Source organism: Tachypleus tridentatus, chromosome 12 (genome assembly GCF_004210375.1).
Source record: "Tachypleus tridentatus isolate NWPU-2018 chromosome 12, ASM421037v1, whole genome shotgun sequence".
NCBI lineage: Eukaryota > Metazoa > Arthropoda > Merostomata > Xiphosura > Limulidae > Tachypleus > Tachypleus tridentatus.
This window is the reverse complement of record NC_134836.1, coordinates 89613001-89640565: the sequence shown is the minus strand read 5'-3', so window position 1 is coordinate 89640565 and position 27565 is coordinate 89613001. Positions and strand designations below refer to the sequence as shown.

The following is a 27565-nucleotide window of genomic DNA, read 5'->3' as shown; positions in this document are numbered from 1 at the left end:
AGGCTGCCGTTCTTAAAGGGCAGCTCACAAGACTGAGTCGCTTATATCCGAAGATCAAGACATTCTCTTCAAACTTATGAGATGGTAGGATTTTTACAACAATGTAACTCGCTGCCTGATATCATATAAAAAAGAAAAACCCACAACCATCTACAGACTGGATCGGCCCGGCATGGCCAGGTGATTAAGACGCTCCACTACTAATTCGAGGATTGTGGGTTCGAATCCTTGTCACACCAAATACGCTCACCCTTTCAGCAGTGGGGGCGTTATAATGTCACGGTCAATCCCACTATTCATTGGTAAAGGAACAGCCCAATAGTCGGCGTTGGATAGTGATGAGTAGCTGCTTTCCCTCTAGAGATGGCTAGCGCAGATAGTCTTCGTGTAGCTTTGCGCGAAATTCAAAAAACAAACAAACCTTACGTTTATTCCTCGTTAAATTTCCCTCTTTACCCTTCCCTATGCGTTCGTCTTCTCCTTTTCATAATTATATCCCTAGATTATTGTTATAATTATTTTCCCCTATATTCTTGTTAATAATTACGTAATAAGTTCAAAAATGTTTTTATCAGTATTTTTGTCACCGTTCAACGTGTGTTGTAACACGGCCGTTTGTTCGAAACGTCGCACAAAGGGAACTGGAATAAGTTTTCATTTATAATTCCAATTTATTCTTCATAATTATGTTTTCATGTAGAATAGCACTCATCCAATAAGTTATTGTTTGTAGTCAGAGGAACTAGGTTAAGATTTGCAATGTTATGTTTTTTTTATTTATTTACCCTAAGATCACAACAGTAATAATTAAACTAGACATTAAAGGGTTATTGTCATTAAAATACATAATAATCTGCCATAGCCGTCTTTAATTTAGCAATGGAAGACAACTGATTTTGTGAAATATGTTTTAACTGTTTAAACACAAATGTGCCGAGCAGTTGCGTCTTTGAACACTGGATTTAATTCCGATTCAGCCTAAAATCAACAGGATGAACACCTGTGTGTGTTGTGAATGTTGACATGAGTTGTCCCTGTATCAGTGTAAGTGTATAGTAATATACTTATATATTTACAATTCATCTCGGATCGTCGAATAGCTCTCCACTTGCTGAAATATCCAACTGTCTTCTTTAAATATATCCGTTAGTTACAGATAGATAGATTTCATTAAAACAGTTATCTGAAATTTTGAAAACGTACTAGAAGTACTTTTGCAAGGTTCCCGAAAGAGTTCTCTTTCGAGAGTAAATAAAACCACAATTAAGAGCAACAAATGTTTTTATTCCTTGATTTTAAAGTTCATATGTCGTACTATGTTGTAGCCTATAAAGTACATAATTCTTCTCATGATTCATGGCGTGCGCACGTTTTGCTGTCGTCAAGACAGAATGAATTGCACCGTTAAGCGTCCCTTATGTGACATCATTTTAGTGTTTGCTGTCTGACTGACAGCAAACACACTATTGTAGAGTGATTAAAATAGGTGATCCTTTCAGGCAGCTTTCGGGGAATGAGACATTGAACTGTAACAGGATATCTGGTTTCCAGTTTTGTTCATGTTTTGAATTTCGGGCAAAGATACACGAGGGCTATCTGTGTAGCCGTCCCTAATTTACCAAAGTAAGACTAGAGGGAAGCCAGCTAGTCATCACCACCTACCGTCAACTCTTGGGTCACTCTTTTACCAACGAATAGTGGGGTTGGCCGTTATGTTATAACCCCCCCCCACGGCCAAAAAGGCTATCATATTTGATGTGACAAATATTCGAACCCGTGACCTTCAGATTGCGAGTCAAGCGCCCTACCAACTTGGCCGTACGAGGCCATCTGTTTAGTTAATTTTAGTTTGTTCGTTTGAAGTTAAGAGCAAAGCTACGCAAGAGGCTATCTGTGCTATGCCCACCGCGAGTATCGAAACCCGGTTTTTGGATATTTCTATTTGGTTTTCATTTTTTAACCTAACTTTTTTGCTTCAAGTTTAAATTTTAAAATTAGTACCAACAAAAATTTGGTTTAGTAACACGCAGGTCTCCTTTTAAAGTAGATCAACCAGAATGATATTAATTTATATAATATTTTTATCATTACTCAGAGCAGATTCAGTGAATTTATTTCCATATTTTCTCTCTAATAAATAACATTAATATATACAGTCATGCATTAAAAAGTGATTTTTTTATATTTGACTTAGACCACCAACGTATGAGTTGACATTCTCAAACCAGAAGTTTGATTTTTATCAGTCAAATGTATAAGATCAAAACCCTAGTTTTTATGTGTTGAAATTCTGAGATCAGAGCCGTAATACGTATCAAATGAAGTTTTAAAAACAAAACCATGCTTTGCGTTAGTTTAAGTTTCAGATCAAAGCCCGGCATGGCCAAGTGTGTTAAGGCGTTCGACTCGTGATCCGAGGGTCGCGGGTTCAAATCGCGGTCGCGCCAAACATGTTCGCCCTTTCAGCCATGGGGAAATTATAATATGTGACGCTCAATCTCACTATTCGTTGGTAAAAGAGTAGCCTAAGAGTTGGCAGTGGGTGGTGATAACTAGCTGCCTTCCCTCTAGTCTTACACTGCTAAATTACGGACGGCTAGCGCAGATAGCCCTTGAGTAGTTTTGTGCGAAATTCAAAACAAACAAACAAAAAAAACATTTAGATCAAAATAGTGGGTTGTATTTTTTGTTCTTTTTTTTTATTCTTATGTTCATTATTAGACTATTTGTCGCCATCCCTAATTTTGAACTGTTGTTCAGAATAAGACAGCCGGTCATCAGTACCCTACCATCGAACATCCATACCGAGGAGTTGACTGTCGCTCTTATAGTACACCTAAAATAAAACCTAGTGGTGGTTGTCATTTTATTACATCGTACCGATTTAAAAGTTCAAAAGTAACATCTGAGTAACTGATTTGTGTCATTTAGATTAGACTTTGTCGGTCTTTAAAACTAGAAAATAAATCCAAAAAACATTGTATATGCTAAAAAAAATTTTGTTCCATTTTCGCCACACCGGAATAGAAATATGAGTTAGAAAGTTTCACTTGCTGTTTAAATTGTAAGAAGTTTTAGTTTATTTTAAGATGTTTGTTACAAACTTTAGTTTGAGAATGATGTATCAAGAGGATCGTAAAGGAACTACGAGTCTGAAAGCGAACTTCCACTGAAGAAACAAAACTGAAGCTACTTATTGTGGTTATGACTCCTTTCTTCTGCGCATAACAAACGCGGGCCTTCTCAGTAACTATAGAAACACCTTTCTACGTTTGCCAATGGACGAAGAACGTGTGGCGGTGGGTAACAATAGACAGAGCAGGTGTGTGTTCATAAATCTTTTAGTTAAAAACAGAAGAAGAAAAATCCTGATAGGAGGAACGAACAATCTGAACGTTTAGTTGGGTCTGTTGTGAAGCGCTGGACGAAAAACGTGTGAAGAACGACACAACTAGGTGAAGTGAAAGTAGTTCAAACTCTCGCCATCTAGCGGTCAGATGAGACATCGTCTATTTACTCTGCCACCTGCGTTTAATTATGCTTTTCAAATTTTACCGGGATATGTGATATCAGTAAATTAACCACACTCAGATAAATATGGACAGATTGTTGTGAATTTCTCAGAGAGTTTAACTCGTATTAATTTTTTTCTTATATTTCATATTTTAAGCTGAACACCAGTCGGTGATTTATTTTCTTATGTAATGCTCTTTACTTCCCACTAGTTGTAATGAATAATCAGGGGCGTAGGTTTTTTTACACCCGATGGGGAGGATGAATTTTGCAACCACTTATGTGGACGTTCAATTTGCAAATTGGTAATCTCTGATTGCGTGAAACTGAAAGCTGTAAACATGCAGTCACAGAGTAATCTTGTTGCCACGATACTTGCATGTATACTTAGGCCTACTGACTGCTATTTATGAACTATCGCTTAGATCGAAAAGCTTAGAAGCACGCCTATATTAAAGACGTACATTTCGGCTACTGAAAAAGCCTACATCTAGGCCTAATTATGTAATTCGATTGGTAAGAATACGAGAATCACAAGTACAAACACACAATTTGTAGGCCTGTGATGCAACAGACCAAACTGTAGGGGATATGATTGTATGCACCATACCCCCCACCTAAAATGAGGGAGGGATGTATACCTCCATCCCCCCCCAGGATCTACGCCCCTGGTAATGATCTAATATATAACTTGAATAACGTTTGTGTTGTAAAACGTAACATTAAGCATAGATCTAGGCTTTTTCTAACAACCACACGAGAAGTGAAACAAGTAATACAGCATACGAGATGTATTTCATTCGTGAAGCTCTCGGGCACACACGCGCTCAGCGACACTCACTCCCACTTTTGTATAACGAACAGGTCAGGCTTCGTGTTCTTCGAAAACTTTTGGGTGAATTAAATGGTAATCAGCAAAAGCAAAAAAATTGTTCACCTGTTATACGTGAAAATACTAAATTCAAAGTTATCGTTAACTTGAGGAAGTGTTCTGTTTATTTCTTCATAAAATCATTACTCATGAAGTAAGTTGATGAGATTTTGTTGGCGGAAAACGAAAAATAAACTTTTTTATCGCTTCAAATACTCAGTTATCCACTCGCAACTCGGTTTTCAATAACTTCCTCTTCCTGTGTATGTCTAAGTAATTCTACTATTACACCCAACTGCGTATCAAGTGTTATCCTTTAGGTTACACTATTATCCACCACTGTGTGGTCCATTAGATTACTTCATTATCCCCCTCAGTCCCCTGCGTCTATCACGTTTCAACCTCAATTACCACTGCATGGTCCACTAGATTACTTTATTATCCCCTTCTCGTGCTTCTATGAGGTTCCAATCTCATCCACCACTTTGTGGTCCACTATATTACTTTATTATCCCCTTCTCGTGCTTTTATCAGGTTCCAGCCTCAACCACCACTGTGTGGTCCACTAGGTTACTTTATTATCCCCCTCTCGTGCTTCTATCAAGTTTCTTTTGTGTCCCTCCTATTAATTTTAACACCATAAGTTAACTCTTAGGTTAACTTTTTTGTTCGTGAATATGTGGTTACCACGTTACACTTCTTTCATCAACAACTGTCTAGTTCTCACTCTGACTGACTCTCAGGTTTTTTCCTATGTTTCACTTTCTGACTCTCTGCTTCTCCATCACTATGTGGCTAGAAATTTATTTCTTATTCACAGCTGTATTACTAACTATACGATTACATTTTTATTCATCACTCTGTGGTTAGTTTTTCTCCTCACTCTGACTTTTAGCATATTGTTTCATGTTCTCGAAACTTTCAGGTTAATTTCGTGATGGCGCTATAAGTTAGCAAGTTATAATTTTTCATCGTCCACTGCTTGACCCTCAGGTTACTTTTATATTAACTTCAACGTATTAAGCAGGTCATTTTTTAATCCACCTCTAAAAAGCCTCAGACTACTTTCTCATCATTTTACTGGCTGATTCCTAGTATATTTTTATACTTAGACATTATATGGTACTAAGGTTACATTTTATTATCAAGTTTTTGTTGAATGTCTAGCTACCATACTACTTTCTTAAACCACCAATATTTGGTATCTCGTGAACTTCCTATCCAATCATTATTTCACTATATCATTTTTAGATTAATATTAAATAGTGAATTATCGTTCTCGTGTCTTGTTATCTAGTTACCACGTTAGGTTTTTTTATATATGTACATTTATCATGATATTTTTCTTATCAAATAGATAACTGGATATCAAATTACTTGCATTGCCCGTGATCCCCCCCTCTGGTGTGTCAGCGGAAACTTTCCGGACTTATAATGCTAATATCCGCAGTTCGATTCCTGCGATAGACTGTAAGTAAATAACCTATGGTATAGTTTTACGCTAAAAATAAATCAGTATCAATTTCTCTGGTTTTAGATCAAAAAGATACCTGGTTGCCACGAAAGATAATGCAATGTCACTGTTAGAAATAACAAAAGAAGAGAGAGAAAAGCAGAGTTCTATACCACTATATTCTATCAAAAGACTTATAACCCAGCATGGTTAGGTAGTTAGGGCGCGCGACTCGTAAATTCGCGAATTTGAATCCCAGGCACACCAAACATGTTCGTGAGGACGTTATAATGTGACGGAGAATTCCATTGTTCGGCGGTAAAAAAGTAACCCAAGAGTTTGCAGTTGGTTATGGTAACTAGCTGTCCTCCCTCTAGTCTTTCAATATTAAGTTAGAGACGGCTATAGCAGATAGCTCTTGTGTAGCTTTGCGCGAAATTAAAAAACAAACAAAAGACTTTTACAACTGAAAAGAACGTGTATGTGTCGAAACTATTAGCCTTGTTGAAATATCTTTATAAAATTTAGTTTGTTCCAGTAATGTGGAGTTAACTTTATTTTACTTATTAAAAGCAGTGATGTGTTGTTTTTTAACACACTTCTCAGCTGTTTAACGTTTTATATATATATCATTATTTTTGAAATTTGAAATGGACTATTTTTAGTTTTCTAAACTACGACTCTTAAAGTTAGGGTTCGATGCCCAAGATGAGTAGAGCACAAATGTTCTCTTGCATCATTTGTTCTGACATAGCCTGGTGGTCATGGCATTTGACTCGCAATCCAGGTTGGAATCCCAGTTACCAAACATGCTCGTCCTTTCCGCCATAGGTACATTATAACCCGTAGTTCAATCCCATTATTCATTGGCGGGTGGTGGTGGTGGTGTGTTGAATAGCTGCCTTCCCTCTAGTATATCACTGAATAATTAAAGATGACTAGGGCAGATAACCCTTGTATAGCTGTGCTCGAAATTTAGAACAAACAACAAACAAATCCAAAGTCTGAAGTGTTTTTTGTTTGTTTGGAATTAAGCACAAAGCTACACAATGGGCTATGCTCTGCCCACTACGGGTATCGAAATCCAGTTTCTAGCAGTGTGAGTAGCAGACTGTGCTACTGGGAGGCGAGTCTGAAGAGCCTGTTCAAACTTTCTTTACTTTAACATACACTAGTCATTCTGTTCGAGAAATTTTTGAGCTCCAAAATCGTTCGCTCGACATACATTTCTTTATGATACTAATAATCGTGATTCATATTGTGTATTTAAAACACCTGTATAACAAAAGGCAGAAAAATGGTGAAACGTCGCCCTCTATACTTGTTTTTATATAACAGGCAGTTGCTGTCCATTCAACAAGATTTCACCTGTATGTCTGTTTAAAATTGTAATGTATAATCACTCCCAGTGGATCAGTGGACGTTAATAACGCTAACAAATCGTTTTTTGATGGGCAGAGCATAGATAGTCGGATGTGTAACTTCGCGCTTGATAACAAAAAAGCTAATTGAAGAAAGTATATTGTCTATACTTGACAGTAATGTTGTATTGGTAAGTTTAAGACTGTGTGGTAAATGTTTACCTACAAACCTAGTTCAGTAGGGAGAATTGTTTACCTCTAAACACGCGTCTACGTAGTAACGTTTTTATCTCGAAATGTAGTAATACTAAATGTTAATGTTTTACCTCAGTAATTAATATACTAGTTTCCTATGGACCACTGTCGTTCTAATCTCGTAATTCCTTCAAAACTCGCGCTTTAATAAAACTTTATTAGAGCCACCACGTTGAAATCAGTAACGAAACACTTGCCAACTGAATAATCTCTGACGGTTTTATATTCATACGACAGAATAAAACAACTAATGATTATATTAATAATTTTTTTCAGGTCTTAAACTTCATTCTCGGTAAATTATCACCTTCATGACTTTTCAAATTATTAATTACTTTAAATTAGCACACTCAAACTTTGTCGTTCCATGGTGTTTTTATCGATTATTTCCGGGTGTGTACTCCATACAGACTGTAATTATTATTCACCAATCAGAAGAACATAGAATATTCACCTTTTACCAATCAGCTACTTTCGTTCGTTCACTATAGACGAGCGCGCGCATAATTCTGAAAGATTTGTAAGGCCTGACTATGTATGGCGCCACAGCGTGGGCGGATCACAAAGTAACCAGTCTAGTAGGTTTTACGGCAATCGGTGATATATTTTTGCTGTACACTAAGATTGACAGACCGTCGATCGGGAAACTTAAAAAAGAGTTTGAAACACGCCGTATACCGCTTGGGGTAGTAGTCTGAAGACAGCCGGTACAAAACAACGGTAAAGTAGGGTTAAACTGGATAAGATAAATAGATAAAGGACTATCATATATAGTATTAAAGTGAACTACTATTCTTAATTCACTAGCTTTATGTCGTAGGTTCTTGCCTTATAGTGAACCCTTCAGGTTGGGAATGAGGTAAGATTTGTTGTTTATAAAATATAAAATAAACAAATTAACGATTAAAAACAAAATTAGCTTGTTTCACGGAATTTAAACCAAGATCTAATTGAATTCCAGGCTTCAAATACAAAATTAAACATATTTTACTGAAAAAGAAAGCAACCAAAACTAATGACGATCCAGAAATTAATTAATCCATTAAGTCATTTGTAACAGTTTTAATATACATATTTTACTATTTATATAAAATAAGTGACGTGCTCATAAAAGATGTGGGTTTAGATTGATGGATATTTATCCTCCCATAGCACAGCTCTCACTACACACTCAAACGTTTGGGTTGTTTTGAATTTCGCGCAAAGCTACTACACGAGTGCTATCTGCGTTAGCTTTTGTTTGTTTGTTTGGGAATTTCGCACAAAGCTACTCGAGGGCTACCTGTGCTAGCCGTCCCTAATTTAGCAGTGTAAGACTAGAGGGAAGGCAGCTAGTCATCACCACCCACCGCCAACTCTTGGGCTACTCTTTTACCAACGAATAGTGGGATTGATCGTAACATTATACACCCCCACAGCTGGGAGGGCGAGCATGTTTAGCGCGACGCGGGCGCGAACCCGCGACCCTCGGATTACGAGTCGCACGCCTTACGCGCTAGGCCATGCTGGGCCATCTGCGTTAGCCGTCACTAATTTAGCAGTGTAAGACTAGAGGGAAGGCAGCTAGTCATCACCACCCACCGCTAGCTCTTGGGCTAATCTTTTACCAACAAATAGTGGGATTAACAGTCACATTATAACGCCCCCACGCCTGAAAGGGCGAGCATATCAAGTGTCTTAACAACCAGGCCATTCCGAACCATATTCAAGCCTCAAGTTAAAGCTTTTACTTGCTAATTCGAGAAACTTCTTGACAAAATTATGTGAAAATCTAAATGTTTCGTGCGCGCGTGTCTCTGCTTGAGCAGTTTTATAATAATTTTTATTTCACAATGGCCAAGCCAATTCTGTAAACTGAAGTTATTACCAGTAACGTAGAGTACAGAAATATGAATGTTTCAAATCGTTCAGTTGTTGTTTTTTACGCATTTATTCATTGGAAAATAACGTTGTTGGTGAAGGTATAGTTACTAATGAGCCAATGCATTTTAAACATGAGCTTTACTTTAAGTATTTTTGTAACTGATACAGAACGGTGTGTTAAATCACCTATATTAGTCACTGAATTCATTTTAAGTTTTAAAATATATAGTTTGCTGCTTTGATCACAAGTTACTGATAAGTAGTAATGTTTCGTTCTGATTTTACCGATGCTAAAAAGTAGACAACATTACCTTGTTTTTTTCAAACGTTATTGTGTATAATGAAGATATTTTAACATTTTTACAGTAAGGCTAGAAAAAAACTACCTTTATTCTCCAGACATCCTCTGGTGGCACAGCGGTAAGTTTACGGATTTGCAACCTTAAAAATCCGGAGCTCGATTTTCCGCGATGGACTTAACAGATAACCTAATATGGCTTTATTCTAAGAACAAACAGACTATTTAAATAATAATAATTATTTTTCATTTCACTCAACGTTTCGTCATTGGAGTTACTTCAAGACTGATGAAGCCGCAATAGCGAAACTTTGGCCGAAATGAAATATTTTTCTTCTCTCATTACCAGTTGGATAAAATTCGCATTTTTATCTTTAAATTAACTCTCAAGTAATTAGCAAAGTTTTGATAGCAGATTAACCGAATTCACTTGTATTCATTCGTATTTGACATGATATACGTTAATATGCATTTAAATGTAGTACACAATTTAAAAGTGTTCTAATTTTTGAAAACGTAAAATTAAATCTTTAAAATACTGTTATAACTCATTGTGGGTTATATAACAATCACACTTCCATGATGGATTGAATTTGTTGTGCTACAATATGTAATATAATATAGCGCAATCATATTGTTGTGATGTCTCAGTGTAGCTGTGTTCTAACGCTCACGAATTATTCCTCAACCTAATATTATGAAATCTAACAAAGGCATATTATTAAGGAAAAAGCTGTATCATCGCGATACGGTAGTGTCTTTGTATTGTGTCATCATAAATTATTAATTAATAATAAATTTTCTTTGTACATTATTTAATTAAAAATTTACTACCACTACATATCAGTTACTTATTAAATTATTAACCTACGTTTCGGCTGCTAATCTGCCGCTATCTTCACGTTAGTCCTGAAAAGAATTATTTTTGTGTTGTCAGTATCGAGAATTCGATCCAACCATATCGACTCGACTGGGATCTATTCCCCGTTATAACATGAACCAACTAATTATTCAAACTGTCAACATGAATATCCAGGCTTTTGTCTACTTTTCTTTTGGGTCTACTAAGTTCGACGTTAGTTGGGTAACTGTAGCAAGTTTCTTTTATTATTTTTTCTTGCGTATTGTTCATATATTAATATTACTTCAGTTCGTCGCATGGTTTGGCATGACTAGTATACAGGTATCGTCGAGTCTTGTACGTCTCTTGTGCATTTTATTTCATGCTTTTGTCGGTCTTTCCACGTCTCTTATGTGTTCGACTTCACATTCACCGAGAATGTTTCCAAAGGCGTTTCTATTCCATTAGGACCATCAAGTAGTTTGGCATTTACTAATTATGATCGTATTGCGTTGTGGCTTCTGACTTAATATTGTTCAAGTATCCTCTGTTGTTAAATAATAAATGAATAAGATACTAATTAATATTGATCATTGTATAGACTGATCAAGCATGGCAACAACTGATATCCAGTCGCCACAAATTTGCTATAAATAATTACCATGTAATCTTAAGATAGCGTTGTATTCTGCTTAAGAATTGGTGCCACTTCACGTTGTTAAGTGATCATAGATATATCAAACTAGAACAGTAAACAGCCTATAACGATAAATATGGCCAGACGGTTACGGCGCTCGACTCGTAATTCGAGGGTCGTGAGTTCGAATCCCTGTCATACCAAACATGTTCTCCCTTTCAGCCGTGGATACGTTATAATGTCAAGGTTAATCCAACCATTCGTTAGTAAAAGAGTAGCCAAAGAGCTTACGCTACTAAATTTGGGACGAATAACGCAGACAGCCCTCTTATAGCTTTGCGCGAAATTAAAAACAAACAGTATACGATAAAAAATATAAATTATTTACAGGTACTACAACGTTAATAGATGCTGAAAGTGACAAAACACAAAATTGTTGTTAGATGTTAAAAGTGACACAACGATAAAAGTTTTGGAATGCAGAATTTAACAATAAAATTACTCATACATTAAAGAGTTCTGTTACAAGTTACAACTGTTACAGCAAGGAAGAATATTATTAAAACATGTACGACGTTTCGTTCACTGCTATGATAATTTTCAAATACACAAGTTTTAACGTTTGGTTTGGTTTGAATTTCGCGCAAAGCTACTCAAGAGCTATCTACGATAGCCGTCCCTAATTTACTAGTGTAAGACTAGAAGGAAGGCAGCCAGTTATCACAGCCCACCGCTAACTCTTGCTCTATTTATTTTACCAACAAATAGTGGGATTGATCGTTAAATTATAACGCTCCCACGGTTGAAAGGGCGAGCATGTTTGGTGTAACGGAAGTTCGAACCCCTCGGATTACGAGTCGAGGGCCGTAACCACTTGACCATGCCGGGCCTTTTTATTGTTTGAAACTTCTATACTTGAACATGGTCGCAGCAGTGATCGAAACGTCGTACATGTTGCAGAGATCGAAACGTCGCACCTGTTTTCATGAAATTTTTCTTTGCTGTAAAAACTGTAACTTGTAATCAAATAATACTTTATAGTCAGCAAGTAAACTCAAAACGAAACAATTAATCAAACGATTTGTTGTCTTGTGTGAAGTAAAATTGTTCGTTATAAAAATCACAAATAATTAGGATTGGTTTGGTTTCGTTATTTTAGAGCAAAGCCACAATGTGCCGTCTGCTATGTTCACTGCGGGAAATCTTGGCCTGGATTTGAAGATCTCTAGACTTACTGCTGTTCAACCGAGGGGAGGGGGACATGTTTTAGGAATTTCATTGAACCAAATCTAAATCCTAGTGATATCCAGGTTATTCTGTCTAATTCCTAGTGATATCCAGGTTGTTCTGTGGAACTATTTGTTTGTTTGTTTTTTCACTAATAAAATATCGCATTACACCCGATCATTCCCGCTTTCCATTGACTCATTCACTGCATGGTGTCCCATTAGGGTCCGTATTTAAAAAATTTTTGGTATTCTGAATTCCATAAAGTTAAGAGTTTAGTCCTAAAAATGACAAATGTGAGCTCGTCGTTTCGCCATTTATGTGATGAGATATTTTGACTGTTTATTGCTGCGTAGGACCGGCATGGCCAGGTGGTTAAAGCACTCGAGTTGCGGGCTCGAATCCCCATCACACCAAGCACGCTCTTCCTATCAATGGTGGGGCGTTATAATATGAAGGTTAATCCCACTATTCATTGGTAAAAAAGTAGCCCAAGAGCTGGCAGTGGGTGGTGATGACTAGCTGCCTTCCCTCTAGTCTTACACTACTAAATTAGGGACGACTGGCGCAAATAGCCACCGTGTAGCTTTATGCAAAATTAAAAAAAAACAAACCAATATACTGCGTAAAGACGAGACAAATATAAAAATTGTTAACGAGGAATATACTAAGAAATAAAGTTAGTTCTGCATTGAGTATTAAAGTTATGATAGAATACGTAACTCCTAAGTTACAGTATATACTTTTGAATATATATCTCTTATTATTGAGTTTCTGTTTTGATATCATCTAAGTTGGTTCTCTGTATAGATTTATTTGTTCATACCCCCTCTATGGGGCGTTTTAATACAGAAAAAACCTTTTATATTAAACTACACAATTCTTTTGCTGAAATATTAGCAAACATCAACAAGTTTAGGGTTAACTAACAAACGTCTCTTTGAAATGGGATCGTCCAATCTATCGTCCTTTTTTTTCTCCCCTGTAAGAAGTAGTAAAAGTATTAAATTGCGTCACTTTCTCTGCATCTCTCTCCCCCATAGGACACAGTAATGTGTCTGCTAACATCGAGTTTTCGATAGTCATGGAGGGTACAGCAAATAAAGCCCATTGTATATTTCTGTTCATCTACGAACAAGTAATGAAATTCTGTTTTCTAATGTGAATCTGATAATAAGTACGGTTTATTATAATATACGACTCTTAAAAGTTCACTTGGAGAATAATACCTGAAAAGCGATATAGTGCTGCCATCTTTTTCCCTACGTTTTCTTAACTTAATCTCTTGTTGAGCAGCCGCAGTAATTTAAGTTTTAAAACTTGTCCAGTAGCTTCAAAATAACTTATCGCCTTTGTTATGTTATTTATTATTTTATGACTATATAAACTTTTAACTTTTTTTTATCTGCGATTTTTAAAACGCAATTCAATAAACATCAGGCTATTTAGCAAAGGTAAATAGTTGTGTTGTTGCGATTTAACACCTTTCAGGTCTGTTACAGCGACGCTCCAAAGGGGAGAAAATATCCTTTTTTCTTTTTACTTTGAAAATCTGGTCACATTTTAAGAAAATTTGAAGTCATTGCCAGGCTGTTTTACTAAGCAGCTAGATAAAATACGGTTATTGCTTAAACTGTAAGCCAGTCTTATATTTTCAAATGAGTCAGGAATGATTTTTACGACCCAAATTTGGATAGAAATTAAAATCTATCGAGAAAACATTGCAAGAGAGACCAGGAAACAACAGGGGAGAGTGAACTGCACAACATATGTTGCAAGTAAACTTAAGACTTTCCTTGCTTTGCTGTTTTGGAGAGGAATTTGAGTTCTAAGGAACCTGTTTCTTCTTTCTTTCCTGTGAATTGGTTGGCTAGATTATTGGCATTTTGTACTAAAATCTTAGTTTCTAACGTTTAGAGGAAGGGGGAATGGTGTTGCCCCGAAATGTTTGTCGTGACCGATTCTTTCCGGAAATCCTGGGGTGAGGTATTCAGTTTTCTGGTTGAGAAAAGAGCTTAAGATTTATGAGCGTCCTTGGAAATGGGAGCGTTTTACCTTCTAGCCGCTAGAGGGATTGACAAACGTTTTTTTTTGTTGTTTGTTTGTTTTGTTGTCGTCCTTATCAAAGCAGTTATATATTAAGAAAAACACATAGAAAATAAATTTTTCTCTAAAACGTTATATTTACGTTACTCAGTATAAATCGTATTATACGATTAATGAAAATTATCTTGTGAAAGTTTTATTTAGTACAACCCTATTACAGTTTCCTACTAGGAATTTAAAAACTGTGATTTGTCACGTGCTTGTTTAAGCACCTTATTCTTTCCACACTGTCTATGATTATAACTTAACGGAAACTGTTGACTCTTATTTTACACAAAAACATCATATATTAACGGAGAGGAAAGGAAGCGAGTGGTGACCTTGGTTTTCCATGTTCGTAGATAAAACTATATTTTCTGCTGCTTTAAGAGTGGCGTAAAGAAATTAACACCATCATATAAATTATACCTAATTATGTAATTAGCCGTTACTAATGTGGCTGGCTTTCGGATCTTTTAATTACTTAAACTTTTATACCTAAATGTATTTCAAAAAGGTCCCCGAAAGTTTAAAAAGCAAATAAATAAACTCAAAATTAAGAGTAACAAATATTTTATTTCTTGCTTTTGAGGTTCTTATGTCATGCTGTGTTGAGCCTACAGAGTACATAATTCTTCTCGTGATTTATGGCCTGCGCATGTTTTATTGGCGTCACGACAATACAAATTACAACGTTCAGAGTACCTTGTGTGATGTCATTTTTAATATCTATTGACTGACAGACGACGCACTACTAGATGTGAGTGATTAAAATCGGTGGCCCCTCTGTCGCCACTGGAAAATTACGGACGGCTAGCGCAGATAGCCTTCGAGTAGCTTTGCGCGAAATTAAAAAACAAACAAACAATTTAGCAGTGTAAGACAAGAGGGAAGGTAGCTAGTCATCACCATCCACCGCCAACTCTTAGGCTACTCTTTTACCAACGAATAGTGGGATTGACCGCAATTATAACGCCCCCACGGCTGAAAGGACGAGTATGTTTGGTGTGACGGGGATTCAATTCCGCGACCCACAGATTGCGAGTCGAGTGCCCTAGTCATGCCGGGCTGCTCAAATAAACACAATTAAAAGAGACGAGAGTATGACTACCTACCGGAGAAGGAACTAGATAAAGTAATGTCAGATTCAAAGTGTGAAAAATATAGCACGCCTTCTCCTTTCCCATTCAAAGTGTGAAAAATATAGCACGCCCTCTCCTTTCAGATTCAAAGTGTGAAAAATATAGCACGTCCTCTCCTTTCAGATTCAAAGTGTGAAAAATATATCACGCCCTCTCCTTTCACGCACACAAGATATAGTGAAATTATATGTTTATAATTTTTAGTTTTTTTTTTCTCATTTTGCACTCACTGGCGCCATTTTTAAAAATATCTATTACCGGGAACAATAGACACCGCTGTTACGCATTTTAAGCCTACATTTTCCTTAACCCTTAGCGCTATTTAATAATATTGTATATACTTTTTTTTTACTATTAGTCTTTGTAGTACGTATAACGACTCTGTTTGTTTGTTTTGAATTAAGCACAAAGCTACGCAATGGGTTATCTGTGCTGTGCCCATCACGGGTATCGAAACCCGGTTTTTAGTGTGTAAGTCCGCAGACATACCACTGTACCACTGGGGGGCCAACACTTAAGGAGGTTGAAAACAAAATCTGAAAATTTGGCGTAATGAGGGTTTGTAAACATTTTACTTAAAATTTTTCCTCGAATTGTTACGTATATCACTGATTCAGTTATTATATCCCCACCCCACACTTCTTCCCGATGACGGTTATTAACTCTTTTTCTTTTTTTTTTTATGGTCACGTCGACTCGCGTGTATTATACGTGTGCTCTTTGTATTTAACGATCGCGTAGGACGCCTAGTGACCGTGCTAAGTACTAATGGGTAATGAGCTGCTATTAGTAACCATTCAATAATAATAAATTGTACAAACTAACACCAAACGTAAATTGTGTAACAACTCCCTCATACTGACAAGTTGAAAGCTATTCACGTTTACGTTTGTTTATTGGACTGCGCTCCGTGATCTCTGTCATTAAAGTCTTAATGTCCTTGTTAGCAAGGACTTATAATGAGTCATTGACACGTAGCACATGGCCATAACTTTTAGTTTACTCAAGTTTTATAGTGTTTTCCCTGTTATTATACGTTATGTAATCTTCACTGTGTCCGGCTAGGCTTAGAGTATTAAAAAACTCGTTATTATCCATAACGGTCGTTCTTTAGATGATGTTTTTGATGTTAATATAAATAAGCATCGGTTTCTCCGAAGAGAAACAAAACGTGAAATAATACTTACGTTAAATAATGTTACTCATTACGTTTATAGAATTGCCACAAGCTTTCCATATTCTTACGTTAGAAATTGAAAAATATTTAAAATTTAGAAGTTACTATTTATTAGAATTTGAACTTGTTTATTTGTTCATTTCACCACATTTGTGTTACAATGACCACTTAAAATACCGCGGTTTTATTTGCTCAACAGACTCGGCAAAGGTAGGTGGTTAGGGCGCTCGATTCGTAATCGGAGAGTCGCGGGTTCGAATCCCTCGTCACACCAAATATGCTCGCCATTTTAGCCGTGGGGGCGTTCTAACGTGACGGTCAGTTCGTTGTTAAAAGAGTTGGTGGTGCGTGGTGATGATTAGCTGCCTTCCCTCTAGTCTTTCACTGCTAAATTAGGTACGGCTAGCGCAGAGAGCCCTTGTGTAGCTTTGCGCAAAATTAAAACAAAAAGCATTAACTGCTCAATATTGTAAACTTTATATTGGACAATTCTGGCTTTTTGAGCATTTTTCACTATTAATTCATTCCTTTCAACAGTTAATGTGATTGTTTTCATTGGATGAACTGAACTGACCTCAGGGATAAGAGTACCTAGATTGTGAGTCTGAGGGTTTGTGGTTCTTGGACCGTTGCCTCAAGAACGTGCTCCGCACGTGAAGTCGTGAGTATACTATAAGACTGGAGGTCAAATCCTATTATTTGATCAACGAAGGGTGGCCTAACAGACAATAAATTATAAAGTTTCAAGTTGTGCATTCAACTATGCAACGTTAAACCCGGAGCTTCATGTAAAAAGAAACACATTTGTATAACAGTGATTTCAAAACCCAATTTCCCATTAGAAACTGATTCTGATTTGTTCAAATCCATTTCTATCCTTCGACTAAATAGTGAGTATTAACTTACAGCACCGAACGTTTCATTTGAAGGAACTGGTTTATAGAACACAAATATGGCTGATAGTAAACGCTGGACTGTACTTGACTTACACTTACTACAAATGGAGTCACCCGATACTGACCCTCCTCCACTGTCCAACGGCCCTGTGGGCGCGGTTCTATTACTTATAGTATACATGTATGTAAGTCTCATCTGATTGGAGCAAATTCGCCACGGTGGTCACCCAGTGAGATTGTTTTTAAGTAACTTTAGTTCGGTATAGCGCATTTAGTCTAATTTTTGTGAGTTCACAGTAAGCAAGAATACTTACTACAGTGGACACTGGACAATCTACATGTCAAGCTGAAAAAAAGGAAGTTTGTTTGTTTTTTAGGTCAGTGTTTTGCGCTTAGATTATTTGTACGAAATATGTGTGTTTTTTCTTGTTTTATAAAGAAAATGTTAAGTAATCTAAATAACGTAATTAAAACGTTGCGTTATTTGACAGCAATACTAAGTGAAATATTTATTGTTATCCAGTTGTTGAAGATATATAATGCTAAAAAACGGAACAGAACTTAGCACAGAACAGATATATCATTGTGTACCTTTGTGCTTAACAAACAAGCAGTATATTTGTTTTGTTTTATTCTGTAAGTTAATAATGCCAGTAATGGTATTTGTAATTTTTAAAGATAGAATCTAATGATTAGTACTTGTAAAAGATTTTATGAAACTTTTTACATTTTCAAACTGTTTCAGAACACTAAATACCCGACACATCTTATCGTTTTTTTAACTTTTTTATTACTTTCCATGTTACAAATTTTCAAGTTTAGACACCTCATCTCACCGCATAGATTTTTTTGAGAGATATGATAATGCTGTAAAGGCCTAAATTTCAGATTTAATGGAAAACTTGGCTTTACATCTTTAAAATAACCTAATACAATTCACCAATAGTAATTATTAGTTAAAAATTAATGTAACAGAAGCTTCAATAAGACAGTTTTTGGTTTGTTTGTTTTTAATGATGGTATATTTCATGCAGGACTGATACTTTATCCGCTGATGAATAATACAGTGATTATTACAGTACATGTGTGGTCTGGTTTACCTATTTTCAACATAGATTCTGTTTGGTGATTTGGACGAGTGTCTATAAGTATGGAAACTGATAAAATGTCCGTTATTTTCTCCCTAATCACATTTTGTAGCCTTGGATAATAGAGAGCTGGCTGTACAAGAAAATTTCACCAATAGTCTGTCAGTGCTTACAATGTTTTGATACCACTCGTCAATCCTTATTGTGAAAAGTTTTAAATAAAATGTGCGCCACACACACGAGCTATGTGAAACAGACCACATCACGTGCATTTTAGGTTCTAAATATAGCTCTCTGTTTCTAAACCTGGAGCCAGTCTGTAGTCGATGTTGTTGTTTTTTGTGTTTGTTTTTTGTGCATTTTTTCTGTTCTGTTACAAGTTGTGCAAATAACAGGTGGGGGGGTACAGAACAGGAAGGAAGTGGTGAAAAGACAACTAGAATCGCATTTCTTTCTTTAGACTATAGTCGACCCCCTCCCCTCCGTTTCTCTCCTCCTGGATAAAGGAGTACCTTCTAAATAGACTCGGTGGAAATTCTACACTTTTCTTTTTTGGAGCACTCAAGGTTAATGTGAGCTTCAAGGACGTCAAATGTAACACTTGTATTCTGCAGCCTATACCTGACGGGTTTATACTTTATCTGAACAAGCAGATTTTCGTGAAGTGTCTCCAGGTGGAAGACCATCTAGCAGGTGGATGTCGGTCAGCTTTACGAAATGTGTAAAAGGATTAAAATAAATGTCCATCCATCATGCTGTTTTGTTAAAAACCACTGCCCAGTTTTCTTTGTACTAGCCCTTCTACAGACCACCAGCACGAGTCATAGCGCTAGGAAAACAATACCTTTTACTGTGAATTCCTGCCTCGTTAACAGCTAGTATCACTGGCGCCATAAAAACGACCACAGGACATGACCTTTGTAGGTCAAACTGGACAATAGGATCTACCTTAATGATAGGTTAGTGCCGTTTTGTAAATGCACTGGTATGGAGATTAGGACTAAACAATTGCCTGTAGGTTAAAGAGACATCTGTGAAATTTATAATCATAAGCCACATTAGACTTCCATTAAAACTGACGTCAATTTTATTGGAAAATTCCACCTACTATGTGCTCGCTGTGAGAAATATAAATATAACAAACTGTGTAATTAGAAACAAAAACATACTTGTTGTTTGGTTCAGAATTTTAAAGTTTAACACCTAACTTTATCAGCACTAAGCCTAAACTTCACAGTAAAACTAGAATCAGTGATGTGTTGCCTCCCGCTGGTACAGAGGTAAGTCTACGGATTTACAACGCTAAAATCAGCGGTTCGATTCCCCTCGATGGGCTCAGAAGATAGCCCGCTGTGGCTTTGCTATGTTACGTACAGAGTTCCTTTAAGACATGCGTGTTTTAGCTCAACTTCAAATAAAAACATCGCTAAATGATATTTTTTAACACAAAAATGACAGCTAACCTGATATGTTTTAACATTTCGGTTTTGTAAGAAAAGATATACGGTTTAATCATTTAATGTAGCTAATCATAGCGTTTATTTCTTACTTATAACAGTATCCTGCACAATGAAATGGCTAGTCTTACCATAAAAATGTGACTAATGATATTAATCTACGGTGTAACACAAGTACTACACTGAGCAGAAACAGACCCATCAATATGTGCTAGCCTAGCCTCTTCCACGACGTTTAGCAGGGTTATCTATATCACGGGTGTGGAACTACTGTGGATATCTCGGGTCATTAGTTTCCTCATTGTTATGTTTATCACGCATGGAACTGTACAATACGACGTGAGTCAGGTATATGTTACTTAGACTCTTTATACATGTAGTATTGTAATCTGAACTCATTCGTTTCTGTTTTAGTGACATGATAACAGCTGTCAATACATTTGAAGACAAAAGCCTTCGAGATGTCATTCCTTAAGTACACAAGCATGCAACTAGTATAAATTCGACATTTAAAATGTCAAATACCAATTAACAGTAATAATATCTTTCAACAGTTTACCAAACAGAGGTTTATTTGTTTTAGTGCTCTGTCCCAGACTTTAGTAGAGTTGTAAGTCCATAAACTTACTGCAGACCCACAAGGGGATCTAAAATCATAAGAAATAACCTTTTTCATGGAACAACTATGCACACGTAGATTTGTTGTGGTTTGGAGATGACTCGACTTGGACAGATAATAAAGGCAGTTTCTTAGAAGTTTAAATTAATAACAAATGTACAGTTTAAGATTTTGTCGTAATGAAGTTAAAATTGTATGTTGAAACAGTCAATTTACTTAGACACAGGATACAGTAGGGAAGGGCTACCCGCTAGTACAGCGGTATGTCTCCGGATTTGCAATGCTAAAATCAGGGATTCGATTCCCCTCGGTGGGCTGAGCAGATAACCCTTTGTGGCTTTGCTATACGAAAAACACACACACAGTAGGGAAGGAAGAAGTCACGTGACCGGAGATTCATTGTTATCTTAGTAAAATCTTATTTCTTTAGTGCTTTAATAAGAAATTGAAAAAATATTATTTTGTTACGATCCTTGACATATGACATAGCGTGGGATCTGGTACTTACCTCTCACACTGCAGTAATATATAGGAATTATAATTGCTTGGAATATTTTTAGTGCGCAACACGGATTACCTAAAATTAATAAAAGGCACCTAATTATAAGAGGGTATCTAACAATCGTGTTAACCAAGCTGTTTACGTGTGTTTCAGAGGTAGGACTTTAAACTTATGTTACTGCTAATAATAAGAGTTATCAGTTGTAGACACGTGGTATGTTCTCGTATTATCCAGTCAGAATGGCACTAGACAAAACCTGTCCAGTTCAAATGTTACAGTAGCGTCATCTGTGACAAATATTGTAAGCCGATTATATATCACGCAGTTTAATCATATATATTTGTGTTTATTAAACCGAATATCTTTCGTGTGCTCTTCACAAATATAACCCAGAAGGATTCGGCGTTTTGCAGAACACTAAAACGAACTGTGACATTTTTTTCCCGAAGTATATATCGTACATTCCTTTCTGTGACATTCTGACAACGTACCTTTTCTGTTTTGATGTCATCATTCCCGAACGTCCTACGTAATATTGAAAATTCTCTACCTTTTAAGTGATACAGGTTATAGAACGATTATATTTCTAACACAATTTCTAATATTTCTAACACAATTACCACTGAATAGTTAATTGCCAGAAGATTTCATTGGTAAATGACCATTAATTGCAGAGTGTTATAAATAATTCGGATGCTGAAAAACATCTGTTTATTTAATGTTACTGTTGATTTTTATAGGCTAAATACACGCGCAATAATTTGTTACCAGTTCAGTCTCAATACCCCTTTTTAATCAGATACTAGTGAATAAATTATCGTACGATCTAATATTTCTACTTCTAGTAATGGCCAGGTGGTTGAGGCACTCGACTCGTAATCTGAGGGTCGCGGTTTCGAGTCACTGTCACACCAAACATACTCGCCCTTTCAACTGTGGGGGGCGTTATAATGTTACGGTCAATCACACTATTCGTTGGAAAAAGAGTAGCACAAAAGTTGGCGGTAGGTGGTGATGACTAGTTTCTTTCCATCTAGTTTTACACTGCTAAATTAGGGACGGCTAGCGCAGATAGCCTTCGTGTAGCTTTGCGCAAAATTCAAAAGAAACCAAACTTCTGGTAACTGACAAGAGTAGTGTGTTACTTTAAGCAATCAATAAAATAAGATATATATATCAATCATATGACGTAATAATAAATATGCAATTACACAAAGATAACTTGAAATCATCACTCACGGCTCGACTCGTAATATGAAGGTTGCAGGTTTGAATCTCTTTCACACCAAACGTGCTCGTTCTTTCAGCAGTATGGGGTTACAATACTTCGTTCAATCCCACTATTTGTTGGTAAAAAGAGTATCCTAAGAGTTGGCTGCCTTCCCTTCCACTGCTAAATCAGAGACGGCTTGCGTGGACAGCCCTCGTGTAGCTTATAAACGAGCAATAAAATTATTACGTCTAATGCGTGAGTGAGAAAGGTGTCAGCAACCACAAAATAATGGGTAATCCAGCCAGTTATGAGATGGTAGTCGCTCAGCAGTAAAGTCAAACAAATAATTAATCAGAATGCGTAGTTTGGCTCAAGAGTTTGTGCTTCACGCACCTGAAGCAGGCCCTCTGATAATTTCAGGTATTTTCATCTGTTGATGTATAGTTGAAAAGGCTGTCAGAACTCTAGTATGTGTGTATCTCAGAGCGGCTGATGTGGGTATTAACACTATTGATAAGCAGAAAATAACGTTATGACCTGAAAATGACATAGGAAGGTCGACACGTTGTTCTCTGCTTATCAGTAAAAGTGTTAATACCCATACCAGTCGTTCTGAGATACATTTTTATTTCAAGTGGGTTTCTCGTCATTAAGAATCGTTGTGTGTGTGCTTGTTTTCCTTATAGCAAAGTCACTTCTGCTGTGTCCACCGAGGGGAATCGGACCAGTGATTTTAGCGTTGTAAATCTGTATACGTACGTCTGTCCCAGATTGGGTATCTAGTAGTACATAGCATGTTTTCGGTTTCCATTTGAGTACCCACAATTTCTCCACCACAAAATGAAGCCTAATTTTTTTACTTCGATTATTCCTTCTGAGGGATTACAGAAGAGGAGGAATGGCTCCCTGAAACCGCTATAACAAATGACAAGTGGTTCATCCAATAGTGGATTCGGTCTCATATTTATTCTTAATCTTTTAACGTTTTGTTTAATAACAAACTCGTTTCTATTGGTACGTAGAATCACCTTGCAACAAATCTTGGCCAAAAATACCCACTGACTGCAACCTCCAAACATTTAAAGTGATTATAAATTACTTTTTTTCTTGGAATAAATGTTGAATTTTTATTTATTTGGGATGGGCTGATGGTGTTATCATGAATTGTATTTCTCTATATTCTGAACACGATACACCAAAAGTTCTGATATGGTAGATTTCTGGAATTTCCCGACCTACATCTTGTGTGGTCATCTCCCTTTTCTCAACTTAGAAATGGAACATGGCCTTGTATTCTGTGTGATTTGTGTGTGAAGTCTCATTTTTCTGCGCCAGAGGTCACGTGCTTCGGACATTCAGAATCCCATGAAACAAAGAAAGATTGACCCGAAGACGTGTATGTTACATTTGAGGTTGAACAGCATGCTAACATTTGATATTACTTTACTGTGGCTTGTTTCCTTTCAAAAATTGTCCATTTATGGACAAAATGACCACAGCTGCTGAGAGCATTACAGACCACATATGGAGCTAAAGGGGTGAGTTGCGGTTCCACGTACTGACAGAGTGATCAGTTAATCTGTTATTTCACCACACCACTTTCTGCTTTCCCCCGCCCCACCCTTCTACCCCAGTTTGGTAAACTGAAACTTAACTTAGTCACCAAATCACGTACCATCTACATAATGTCAGATAAAATCAATTACTTTTCTTACTTATTTTATTTAGAAATAACGTGAATTGTACGTCCAGTTTAATTAATAGAATAAAATAGTAAACGATTATTTATTATATATTACTTCAACATCCTGGAGTCAATTACATTAACACGTTATTTTCTGTTAATAATTATGGCGAGTTCAGTAAAGTCTAGAGTATATGATTCGTAATAATAGAATTGTCGCAGTGGATATAATATTTGAAAGAAGTATTTTTGTATTTTATGCACAAGATGAGAAAAGTTAAAACATATGTAAAATGTATTTCACAAGTTAGTAACGTTTCGCTACAGCTAAATACTTGCCTGAAAAACTAAAAACATTGTCACAGCGATTTTACATTGAATATAATTATTTGTTTACTTTTGAATTTCGCACAAACTAACACCGAGGACTATCTGCGCTTGCCGTTCCTAATTTAGCAGGTTTAAGACTAGAGGAAAAGCAGCCAGTAAGCACCACCCACCGCCAATTCTTTTACTAAAGAATAGTGGTATTGATCGTGCCTTTATAACGCCTCCACAGATAAAAGAACGCGTATGTTCGGTAAGGCCAATTCGAACCAACTATCTACAAATTTCGAGTCAAGCACACTTACCAACCAATGTCAGACAACTGCAAAATATTTCTTACACTTTGAACAGTAGGTGCATTATAAGAATGACTTACTTAGCATGAATAGTGGATGTTGGGTGCTTCTGGCTGGCCACCTACTCTCTCACCAATACTTAAAATAGAAACAGGGAAGTCTCAGTAGTTTGGCATAATTACAAAGTTGAAATAAAACCACACACCACTCACGTGTTTGATCTAATCCAGTTAATTAACAGCTTTTGTTTTGTTTTCTTAAAGATAAAAGAGTTCAGATACGGGTTTTATAACTGATCTTGTACATGACGAAAAGAAAAACTAAACAAACTGAAGTCCATACCAACTAGTTTTTGCTCTTCTGAACTAGGCGTTGAGGCTCAAGCTGGACTATAGATAAATAACCAAACTTTGAAACTAAGTTTTCACAACTAACATGCAAGGCTGGTCACGTGTTTGTTAATTTCGTCATCTATTTCAGGAGATATTGCTGGTTTATCAGTACGTAGCTTGAGTATAATAAAAATTTACTTGTTATTTTAGTTCGCAAAATATCAAAATAATCGTATGTTGTCCAGAAAATACGAAATCGAATATTAATCCTGATAAAACCGGTTTATATACGTCCGGCACCCGCGGCTGAAGGAAGTAGCAGACCACTGTTAACCGATAGTTTTGCCAGTAACCTGAAGGCATCCGGTCAAAATGGACTCACTGCTCAATTACTGAAAATGGTCAGTTTGTACATTATCGGTCTGCAGTATCCTTTTATGATCTGCGAAGAAGTAAACTAATACAAATAGGTCTTAATATTTCTTTCAAACGTTTTAAGACTGAAGTGAAATAAATATTTGAATGAATTTCCAGTACATAAAAACAAACTAACATTTGTAGTGTTAACTTCTGATGTACACAGGATTCATAATTCTGAATGTTTGCATATTTCTTCTTGTTTTCTCTATTAAAAAAACGGTAGATTTCTAATTGTCAGAACTTAAAAAGAAGAACAAGATAATTTATTCAGTCACTGAATTGTGCAGACTGGACAACTTGAGGCTAAACTTCTTTGTTTTTCTCCTTTTCCATTAAAAGAGCCATCTACATAGCCTTAACCGGCTTGATTATTAAGGTCGCGGTTTCGAGTCCCCTTTACCGAACACAATCGCTAATCCAACTATTTGTAAGTTTAACGGAAGAGTTGGCAATGGGTGGTGGTGACTAACTGTCTTCCCTCCAGTCTATCACTGTTAAAGTGGGAACGGCTAGCGCAGATAGCCCTCGTGTACTTTTGCGCGAAACTCAAAACAAAATCAAACTGTCTACTTGCGTTCATGGGTAATTTATAAATATAGGAGTGATGACCGTAAAGTCCCATAATGTCGCAGAACTAAAACATCTTTTCGTTCATACCTGCTAACCGACATCTCGGATTTGTCAACATAACTGCAAGACATTCTTAAAAGCTCTTAATAAAAAAAAATAATAATTGTTGATAAAGTGTATAATAACTGCTATATCTAGTGCCGGCGAGACCTTTCGTACGTTACTAAAGTTCGTTAAGCTACCTTAATGCTCTCCCCATCTTGAATCTATCTCGGTCTTCATTTTCTTGAACTCCTTATTTAGATGATCGTGGGTCGGGCTGCGTATCTGTGGGGTACAATATTCCAAATGGATGTGCTTCCAAACACGGTCTTCACTTCCAGCTGCGGGTGCCTCACGAGTGACAGACACTCCCGTAATTTATTTTAAAGTGCGTGGGTGATGAGTGCTAGCTGGTCCCTTTCCTCCTTTTAGCAGTGCCTGAAACCTAGGGTCTCTGACCTAACTGCTTAGTCCATGTGTTACATGAGGTTTTTTTCAAGTCAAAGATGTTCATGCACCACATTCTTCAATGCTGATAAACGGTTCATAATTTGGCCTTATTATTATTATTATTTTGCATTTACAATAATTTCATGCATGTTTTTCTTCTCCCTTCTATAGTTTAAACCAATATTACGATAATGTTCGCAATTCATGCCATCAGGACGCAAGTTTTTATAAGTTGCCGTTGGTCACTAACCTCCACCTTATAACAAATTTTGGACTGGAATTCCATGTTTTGGAACAAGAAGCTGTATTGAAAGATGAAATAGAAAATACCAAGTGATAAAACAATAAATTTCTATCTCAAAAATTATTGTTAGGACAACGGGTGTGAAACACCTCCCATAAGTTGTTTTCACGGTACATTTGTGGAGAATGAAATGGATATTTATGTTATTTCATATGCATATATAGTGATCATAAAATCGTTTATGGATATCTGTGCTGTTGAAATAAGCACTGGATAAAAAAGTACAAAAGAAATATGGAAAGCCTTCAGAGAGAAGTAACGTGCTTAATATGTGACAGCTTTTTCTCTTCTTTTTTTTTGCAGTAGAAATTACTCTGCAGGGCTATTGTCAAGATGCACGTTCGTCAGACAGAGCATGGATGGACATAACAATATGGACACGGTAAGACTCCAGAATTATCTTAATATAATATTTTAACCTCTTTAATTTCAAAGCAGCCAAGATATCTTGTTGTAATATTTTTGACATTTTAGTGCTACGGAGGACCTTTAAGACATCATTATTCATAAATGAAGAGCAAAAAAAAAAAAAGTCTGGTCATTGTAGACAAGAAAATTTCCAGTTTCCTGGTATCAAAACAATGAAAACGTCACGAGGCAGTGTTACAATATCAGTGTTAAGACCCGATCCTTTACTTCACT

At 36.5% G+C, this 27565-nt stretch overlaps 1 long non-coding RNA gene across 1 annotated transcript in view; it reads left to right on the top strand.

Annotated features, from left to right (window-relative positions):
• LOC143233530 (uncharacterized) overlaps positions 1-27305 on the top strand; it is a 44996-nt gene extending 17691 nt beyond the window's left edge. Inside the window, exons 2-3 of the long non-coding RNA XR_013018203.1 lie at positions 5742-5854; positions 27227-27305. This is a non-coding gene — a long non-coding RNA (uncharacterized LOC143233530). The remainder of the gene's footprint in view (positions 1-5741; positions 5855-27226) is intronic.
• The last annotated feature ends 260 nt before the right edge of the window (positions 27306-27565 follow it).